The following is a 10,340-nucleotide window of genomic DNA, read 5'->3' on the forward strand; positions in this document are numbered from 1 at the left end:
GAAGATAAAGTGGCTTCTTCATGGGCCTGTCAGGCCTGTGATCTAGAAGGCATCAAACAACACTTTCTAGCACAATCACATTTTGTGAAAGTGACTACTCAGGTTTCTTATGTATGTTAGTCCCAAGAAAGAAATTGCACAGGTTTGAAAAAAAAAAAAAAAGACAGAAGTTGGTACCAGGGAATGGGGCATTGCTGGGATAGGACTGACCATGCTTTCATTTGAAGAATGTAGATTTAGGGACTTTGGATTTGGAACACAGAGGAATGCTTTAAAAGTGGCTTAATGGGTCATCCTAGTAGGAATGTGGAAGACTTTGTTGCTGGGAGTGATTTGAACTGTGTTGACCTGGCCCAAGAGATTTCAAAGGAGAAGAATTTCAGAATGTGGCAGAAAGACTGTTTTTGTCATATTTTGATGAAGAATGTGGCTAGTTTTTGTCCTAGACTGACAAGTCTGCCTGAGACTAAGGTGAAGAGCCTCAGATTAATTGCATTGACAAGGGAAGTTTCAGAAAAGCCCAGCAGAGACTTTGTTCTCTGGTTAAGTCTTAGAAAGATAAGTTTTAACAAGCATAGCAAGCTTAGAAAGGAAAAATATAAAATACATGGTTTGAGTATTAAAGGGGCACCAGGACATGAAATGGAGCAAAATCCTATGTTAGGAGATAACAGATTAAGGAAGTGGGACCTTGGGGTCAGACTCTACCCATCTAAATTAGATTCAGGCATCGTGATGCACACCTTTAATCCCAGGAGACAGGCATGTTGATCTATGCCTTTCAAGGTCAATCTACAGGGCAAGAACCAGGATAGCCTAGCTTAGGCAGTGAAGGATTTGGAAAACAAAGCCAGTGATAATGTAATAGTACAAGAGGGTCATGTTCTAGTTCCTGTAAGCAGCCGAACTCGGCACCTTCAGCCATGTGGCTCTGGCTCTAGACTTAGGAATGGAAGGAACTACTGGGACATTTGATTCGGGTTAGCTGGAGCTAAGATATTAGCAATGATTAAGAAGAGACCAGCATCACTGAATTGAAATCTGGGAATTGTTTTCTTAGAGCACAAAGAAGCTGAGTTTCAGAGACAGGCAAGGTTGTACTTCATGCAGCTTCTGGACTTGGTAATGTGGAAGAGTCACCCAGGTGGCACTGGTTTGGAAGGCATGAGGTGTCATGAAGAACAGCTGATGCTTGGCATTGTGAGAGATCATGGAAGACCATTGGAGAAGGTGTAGCCTCAGCTGTAGTTGATGGCCCAGGACTGAGGGTGTCATGAAAAGGATTTGAGGCTTGGCACCATGAAGAGAGCCTATGAGAGGCTATTGGTGAAGCCTAGTTTGAGTGGAACACCCTTGTGTATTGGATTTGTTAGTACCATGGGATGATCACCAAGAACAACAGGTGCTTTCACTGACTCTCTGAGCTGGCTACTGCCACTGAGTCTTCACTGGTAAAATTAAATGCCTGGTTTACGTGTGTGTTTTAAAAATGTATTTATTAATCATTCCAATGGGTTACATCTCACATGATATGCCACTTCCTGGTTACCCTCCACTAACCCCTCAAAATACATCTGCACTCTCAGCCCCCACTGTGCCTGGATGAGGATTCTCCTTCAACCACCCTCCCTTTCTTGACCTACTGATTGAGAAACCCACTACACTGGAACATCAAACCTCCATAGGACCAAGGGCCTTGCCTCCCATTGCTTTCAGTTAGGCCATTCTCTGCTACAATGTATCTGGAGTTATAGATCCCTGCTTATACACTCCTGGGTTGGTGGTCTAGTGTCTAGGAGTACTGGGTGGTCCGGCCAGCAGATTTTGTTTTTCAATAGGATTCCATTCCCCTCTTCACCTCCAGCTTTTCTGCAAGCTCCTGCAATGAGTTCCCTGAGCTCAGTGTAATAGTTGGCTCCAATGGTCAGTTGCTGGCCACACCTCCCAAAGAAACATCACTCCAAGTTCCTGTCTGCAAGCACCTCTTGACCACAGGAACAGTGTCTGGTTTGGTGTCTGAAGACAGGATGGATCCCCAGGTAGGGAAGTCCCTGGACAGCCCTTCCTTCAGTCTCTGCTCCATTTCTTGTCCCTGTTCTTCCTTTTCTCAGGAACATTTCTTGGTTAAAATCTTTGAGATGGGTGGATGGCACAATTCCTTGACAGAGAGCATTGGCAGGGGTCGCCTTTGGGTTTGGGGGACATGGGGGAGGCATACCTATCTATTGGAGGTGGTCTCTACAGGTTCTATCTCCCTGATGTCTGAGAGCCTCAAGGGTCTATTCCCTGTTCCTCATCCTTCCACTCCCCATGGAATTTTTTTTCCGATTTCTTAACCTCCTTTTCCTCTCTCCAATCCCTTCCAGTACCTGATACTGCCTCCCTTATTTCCTCACCTTCCTCTCTCCCTCCAAGGTCCCTCTCTTCCTCCCAGAATCTTCCTTTTTCCCCCTTAATGCAGGATAGGGTAATGCCAGGACCAGGATTGGGAATGGGTGGGTTAGGGAGCAGGGGGAAGGTGGAGGAGATAGGGTATTTTCAGAGGGGAAACAAGGAAAGGGGATAACATTTGAAATGTAAATAAAGAAAATATATAAAAAAAGGAAAGAAAGAAAGAACATGAGACCAGAATCAACTGACAAGGACGCATGGGGAATCACATTGTGCAGAGGCCCAGTGTGGGTCTGATCTAGGTCCTCTGTATTTATGTTATGGTTGTGTAGCCTGGCATTCTTGCAAGATTCCTAACAGTGGGAGCAAGGCTCTCTCTGAATGTTTTGCTTACTTTTTGGACCCTTTTCCTCCACTGACCTGCCATGTCTTGTCCAAGCCTTGATATGATAACATGTGCTGAGTTTTATTGCCCCCTGTTATGCTGTATTTGGTTGATGTTCCTGGGAGGCCTGTGCTTTTCTGAGAGTAGTAGTGCTTCCCGGAAGGTAGATTTCAGGAAAGGGGAGGTGGAGGGGAGAGGGTTGGGGGAAGGAAAGGGACAGAATATACTATATGAATGAAAAATAAATAATTTGCCCTTCTTTTAAAATTTATTGAGGGAACACCCAACATCATTCTCTAGACACACACACACACACAGACACACACAGACACACACAGACACACACACACACACACAGAAATGAAAACCACAAAAAGTCAATGGTATAGTTTTTTCTTTTTTTGAATATTATTTTTCTTTTTTTATTTATTTTTTAATTTTTTATTTTTATTGGATATTTTCTTTATTTACATTTCAAATGCTATCCTGAAACTTCCCTGTACCCTCCCTCCCCCATGCTCCCCTACCCACCTACTTCCACTTCTTGGCCCTGGTGTTCCCTTGTACTGGGGCATACTTTGCAAGACCAAGGAGCCTCTACTCCCAATGATGGCCAACCAGGCCATTTTCTGCAACCTATACAGCTAGCAACATGAGCTCAGGGGTACTGGTAAGTTCATATTGTTGTTCCACCTATCAGGTTGCAGAACCCTTCAGCTCTTGGGTACTTTCTCTAGCTCCTCCAATGGGGGCCCTGTGTTTCATCCAATAGATGACTGTGAGCATCCACTTCAGTATTTGCCAGGCACTGGCATAACCTCACATAAGTCAGCTATATCAGGGTCCTTTCAGCGAAATCTTGCTGGCTTATGCAATAGTGTCCGGGTTTGGTGGCTGATTATGGGATGGATCCCAGCTGGGGTAGTCTCTGGATGGACCATCCTTTTTTCTTAGCTCCAAAATTTTTCTTTGTAATTCCTTCCATAGATATTTTGTTCCCTATACTAAAGAGGAATGAAGTATCAACATGTTGGTCTTGCTTCTTGATTTTCTTGTGTTTGGCAAATTGTATCTTGGGTATTCAAAGTTTCTGGACTAATATCCACTTATCAGTGAGGGCATATCAAGTGATTTCTTTTGTGATTGGGTTACCTCACTCAGGATGATATCTCCCAGATACATCCATTTGACCAAGAATTTCATAAATTCATTGTTTTTAATAGCTGAGTAGTAATCCATTGTGTAAATGCACCACATTTTCTATATCCATTCCTCTGTTGAAGGACATCTGGGTTCTTTCCAGCATTTGGCTATTATAAATAAGGCTGCTGTGAACATAGTGGAGCATGTGTCCTTATTACCACTTACAATATCTTCTTGGTATATGCCCAGGAGAGGTATTGCTGGATCTTTGGGTAGTACTATGTCCAAGTTTCTGAGGAACTGCAAGACTGATTTCCAGAGTGGTTGTACCAGCTACCAATCCCACCAAAAATGGAGGAGTCTTCCTCTTTCTCCACATCCTTGCCAGCATCTGCTGTCACCTGAATTTTTGATCTTAGCCATTCTGACTGGTGTGAGGTGGAATCTCAGGGTTGTTTTGATTTGCATTTCCCTGATCAGTAAGGATGTTGAACATTTTTTCATATACTTCTCAGCCTCTCAGCCTCATGTACTTCCTCAGTTGAGAATTCATTGTTTAGCTCTGTACACCGTATTTTAATGGGGTTGTTTGTATTTCTGAAGTCCAACATCTTGAGCTCTTTGTATATATTGGATATTAGTCCCATATCAGATTTCAGATTGGTAAAAATCCTTTCCCAATTTGTTGGTGGTCTTTTTGTGTTATTGACAGTGTCTTTTGCCTTACAGAAGCTTTTCAGTTTTACGAGGTCCCATTTGTCAATTCTTGATCTTACAGCACAAGCCATTGCTGTCCTATTCAGGAATTTTCCCTCTTTGCCCATATTTTCTAGGTTTTCCCTACTTTCTCCTCTATAAATTTCAGTGTCTCTGTTTTTATGTGGAGTTCTTTGATCCATGTACACTTGAACTTTGTACAAATAGATAAGAATGTATCAATTTGCATTATCTACATGATAATCATGATAATCTGGCAGTTGTGCCAGAACTATTTGTTGAAAATGCTGTCTTTTTTCCACTGGATGGTTTTCGATCCCTTGTCAAAGATCAAGTGACCATAGGTGTATGGGTTCATTTCTGGGTCTTCAATTCTATTCCATCGATCTACCTGTCTGTGGCTGTACCAATATCATGCAGGCTTTTTTTTTTTTTTTTTTTTTTTTTTATCACAATTGCTTTGAAATACAGCCTGAGGTCAGGCAAGGTGATTCCCCCAGAGGTTCTGTTATTGTTTTTTTTTTTTTGTTTTTTTTTTTTTTTTTTGTTTTTTTTTTGGTTTTTCGAGACAGGGTTTCTCTGTGTAGCCCTGTCTGTCCTGGCACTCACTTTGTAGACCAGGCTGGCCTCGAACTCAGAAATCCGCCTGCCTCTGCCTCCCGAGTGCTGGGATTAAAGGCGTGCGCCACCACGCCTGGCTGGTTCTGTTATTGTTGAGAATAGTGTTTGTTTCCTAGGTTTTTTGTTTTTCCAGATGAATTTGAAATTTGCCCTCTCTAACCCAGTGATGAATTGAGTTGGAATTTTGATGGGGTTTGCATTGAATCTGTAGATTGCTTTTGCTAGATAGTCATTTTGGCTATATTAATCCTGCCAATCCATGAACATGTGAGATCTTTCCATCATCTGAGATCTTCTTCAGTTTCTTTCTTCAGAGACTTGTCATACAGATCTTTCACTTCCTTAGTTAGAGTCACACCCAGGTATTTTATATAATTTGTGACTATTGTGAAGGGTGTTGTTTCCCTATTTTCTTTCTCAGCCCATTTATCTTTTTGTAGAGAAAGGTCATTGATTTGTTTGAGTTAATTTTATATCCAGGTACTGCACTGAAGCTGTTTATCAGGTTTAGGAATCTTCTGGTGGAATTTTTAGGGTTACTTATATATACTAACATATCATCTGCAAATAGTGATATTTTGACTTCTCCATTTACAATTTGCATTCCCTTGATCTCCTTTAGTTGTGGAATTGCTTTGCCAAGGACTTCAAGTACTATATTGAATAGGTAGTGAGAAAGTGGGCAGCCTTGTCTAGTCCCTGATTTTAGTGGGATTGCTTCCAGTTTCTCTCCATTTAGTTTGATATTGGCTGATGGTTTGCTGTAGATTGATTTTGTTATGTTTAGGTATGGGCCTTGGGTTCCTCATCTTTCCAAGACCTTTACCACAAAGGAGTGTTGGATTATGTTAAATGGTTTCTCAGCATCTAACAAAATGATCATGTGGATTTTGTCTTTGAGTTTGTTTATATAGTGGGTTACTTTGATGGATTTCCGTATATTAAACCATCCCTGCATCCCTGGGATGAAGCCTACTTGGTCATGGTGGATGATTGTTTTGATGTGTTCTTGGATACGGTTTGGGAGGATTTTATTCAGTAATTTTACATCAATATTCATAAGAGATATTGATCTGAAGTTCTGTTTCTTTGTTTAGTTTTTGTGAGTTTTAGATATCAGAGTAACTGTGGCTTCATAGAATGAATTGGGTAGATTACCTTCTGTTTTTATTTTGTGGAATTATTTGAGGAGAGTTGGAATTAGATCTTCTTTGAAGTTCTGATGGAACTTTGCATTAAACCCATGCATGGCAAATACAGAAGTTGATGCTCCTCACAGTCATCTATAAGAAGAAACACAGGGCCTCCAATGGAAAAGCTAGAGAAAGAACGCAAGGAGCTGAAGGGGTCTTTAACTCTATAGGTGGAACAACAATATGAACAAACCAGTATCCCCAGAGCTCATATCTCTAGCTGCATATGTAGCAGAAGATGACCTAGTCAGCCATCACTGGGAAGTGAGGCCCCTTGGTATTGTAAACTTTTTATGCCCCAGTACAAGGGAATGCCAGGGCCAAGAACTGGCAGTGGGTGGGTCGAGGAGCAGGGCAGAGGGAGGGAATATGGACTTTTGGGATAGCATTTGAAGTGTATATGATAAAATATCTAATAATAATTAAAAATACATGCTTGGTGGAGACCTAAATGTCAGCTGTCAGATTGCGGTCTCCCACCACCTCAACAGGACAGTTAACACTGATCTATTAACTGAAACCATTGCTGTTATATACAAGCAGGGTAAAATGTCATACAACACTCACAAACACATGGGCTGACAAGCTACCACTCTGAATTCTATCTGTGGAAACCAAGAATTGGGCAATGGGAAGAGACCTCATTGCATAACAAGAAGAAAGGAGAAGCCCACATGCCCACCAGATTAATGACAATGAGAAGCACTCATTGGTATTTACATTTTGACTTTAACCCTACAAGGTTCTTCACACCTCAAGTCACATGACCCTTGCATGACCTCTGTCCCAGGACCTAAAAGCAGCTCAGAGGTCTGCATAACATCCCATGTATCATGTACACTTGCATGAATGTGGCATGTTATTCATCTGTCACCCTTCCTAGACTTCAGATTAAAGCAAAGCAGCAAGGTCCACTTGCCAATGATTTCGTTTCTCAGAAGAGGCTAACTTCTCTGAATATGTGAGTATAAAAAGAGAAATGAACATCTGCATTCCATGAGGTGGGCGGCTGGTTGAGAGTGTGGATTAGAAAGATGGTAGGGGAAAGCAAAGTGATTCCAATGGGGCAAATGTTGACAGACAGTATTAGCCTGACTGAGCTGCTTGTCCCTACCTGAAGTTGTTGGGTCTCAAGGTTGCTGATGTGCTCCTGTTCGTCTTTACCATTCAGGTCCAAGTCAACCAAATATTTCTGAATGAGAGCCCAATCAATCTCTCTTTCCTTCCTCTCCCAACCAGTGTGAAGGACATCTTAATAAGATTCTTCTCCAACAGGAGCCGGCTATGTAGGTTTCTGGAAACACCCTCTGCATAGTAAGATACTGCAGCTCCATCTTCTCATTCCTATGTACAGGCCCATTAACCCCACCAGGACCCTGGCTCCCATGAAGACCTAATACAGTCCATCTCAATAAATCCATCACAACTGCACAAACAGCAAACAGCCATTTCAAAGAAGAAGAAATTTTTGCTGCAGCCCAAACACCAAAAAGGTCTCATGTCTCTCCAAAAGAAAGAGGAATTTCCATCTATCCATGACTTCCCAATGCACTAGGGCAACATCAATTAGTAGGGTGCAAATACCATCAGGGTCAATCAGTAGACCCAAAGTGAGGACATTCTATCCTTGTGTTATATCACACTCAGCTCTCTAAACCACTGCCTGAGAACCATGCTCTCAGTACTGCATGATAACCATGCACAATCACTCTTCTGTTGAGAGGCTTCTAAGGATGCCTGGACAATGCTGGGAGGGGTAACAGTCTCTTACAGTATTATGAAAACTGAGTCTATCATTCCAAGGCACACTGATGGCTGAAAGTAGAAGGGGTAGAACCAGAACTGCAGACTCTCCAGTCCAGAAACCAAGGAAGGTCGAAAATGCCATTCCACTATTGATTGTCTTGCTAACTGGTACTTACTTATAGAAGTTTATCTCCTTCTTGGGCTCCTGGATGTTCTCTCAGGCCTCAATATTCTCCAACTCTAAGTTGTTCACAGAGAGCATAACCTGGATCTTCTTTAATGTCAGTTGTTCATAGAAGGGTTTTAGCCTCTGGAAGGGCCTAGTCTTAGGAAGACAGAACTCCATGAACATGGGCTTGTAGGAACACATCATTCAGGCTGAGTCATGGACTACCCCAGCCATGGAAAGCACATTCTGTATTCTATATACTTGGATGATCTTCAGCTTTGAAATATGATATCCTAGTCCAGGACAGCAGAAGCTAAGCATCAAGATGGAGTGTTCCATGGCTCTCTGTGTTCACTCAGTTGGGCTGGAGGGTGCAGTCTAATCATTTATATTCTCAAGAGCCTAGGCCACAGGTCTTTGCCCACCAGAAACCTGTGATTATATTTTTTCCTGTTTTCACAACTGGGGTTGTAAATCCTGAATAGCTTATACCATAGAGACAGACCTTACACATAATCCTGGAGATGTGATCAGACATCACCACAGCTTTTAATCTGCTCAAGGGATACAAGTGTGTGGATAACTGTGACCACATAGGCAAAGAACAGTTTTGAATAAAATGGGGACTCCCAGAATTCAGCACTGAATTCACCTTGAAATTGTTATGAAGATAAATCCTCAAACCAAAACACAGTCTCCTAGGTTCACAAGTGTGGAGGAAAAATTAAACATACAAAACTCATGCACATGGAGGTACATATGCACACACAGAATAACAGACTTGAACAAACACACACACAAGGAGGAGAAAAGGAAACAGTCAGAGAATAAGAGACAGAGACAGAAACAGAGAGCACAATGAGATGCAAAAGAAATGTATGCAAAGTTAGTGTCTCAGAGTATAAGGCACACGAACAAAGAGGAACAGGAATGAGCCTCAGGCCTTCTAGATATGCACTGAGAAGTAAAAGGTCGACCAGGTCCCTCTAGATACTACAAGGAGCTTCCAGCACTCAGTCACCTGCCAGGCAAGTACAAACACTCAACATAAACTCACATCACCTAGAACCTTAAAAAGCCACATCCTGTCAAGTGCTTTCCAAATGCATGCTGGGAAGTCACTCTCCACTGCCTCTATCCCTGAATTCTTCATTCAGAATACAAGTCTTCTTCTCTACTGGAGGAATCAGAAGAGTCCATTTCTCATCTCCCTCCTGATCAAGCTTCAAGTTCTGCGTCTCCATTATGAAGCATTCATGGATATGAGGTTAGGCATAGGGACGATCTGGTGGTACAGCTTCATAGAACACACCTCCTTCAAAGGATAAGATGAGGCTGACATTGCAGACCCCAGACTGGTAACACAGGGTTTGGAGCAATGCACACCTCTTCTTCATGGATCCCTCTGTGAGGGAGATCAACCTATCTCTGCTCATTTCTCTTCTGGGTAATGAGCTGCAGCTCTGTGGTCCACCTCTCCTCTTCCTTTTTGAACTCTTTCTTGCTTAGGACATGGGCAGTGTATGATGTCTGTTTTCAAGCCCCTGTAGGTAAAAGAACACAAGAATACTTTCATGTGAGAATGCAAAGAGTGTAGACAGACCACCCTGAAAGAGAACATGCCTGGAAACTAGTGACACCAGAAAGAGTTTAGTCCAGACTTGAGATGTCTCCACAGTGGGTCTCAGTTCTACCATCACTCTAGAAAGACCAGCAGTTGTAAGCAGCCAAGAGATTCCTTTGTATGCCAAATCATGCTCATCATGCCCACAGAAATGGCTTCTCCAGGATTAGTATAAACTGCACTGGGTGTGACTTGGCTTCAGAGCCCTGACTCCCGAGCTTTCACAAGTCAAATGATATATTCACTATTCACAAGTACTTGAGTGCTTGGAGATGCTGAGATCTCCTACCCTGTTACTCTAGGCCCAGGGGTTTGACTTAAATAGTGACACAAGTGAAAAATATTGTCATC

The sequence above is a fragment of the Mus caroli genome, unplaced genomic scaffold (assembly GCF_978045245.1).
Source record: "Mus caroli unplaced genomic scaffold, Mus_caroli_1 scaffold_4, whole genome shotgun sequence".
Taxonomy (NCBI): Eukaryota; Metazoa; Chordata; class Mammalia; order Rodentia; family Muridae; genus Mus; species Mus caroli.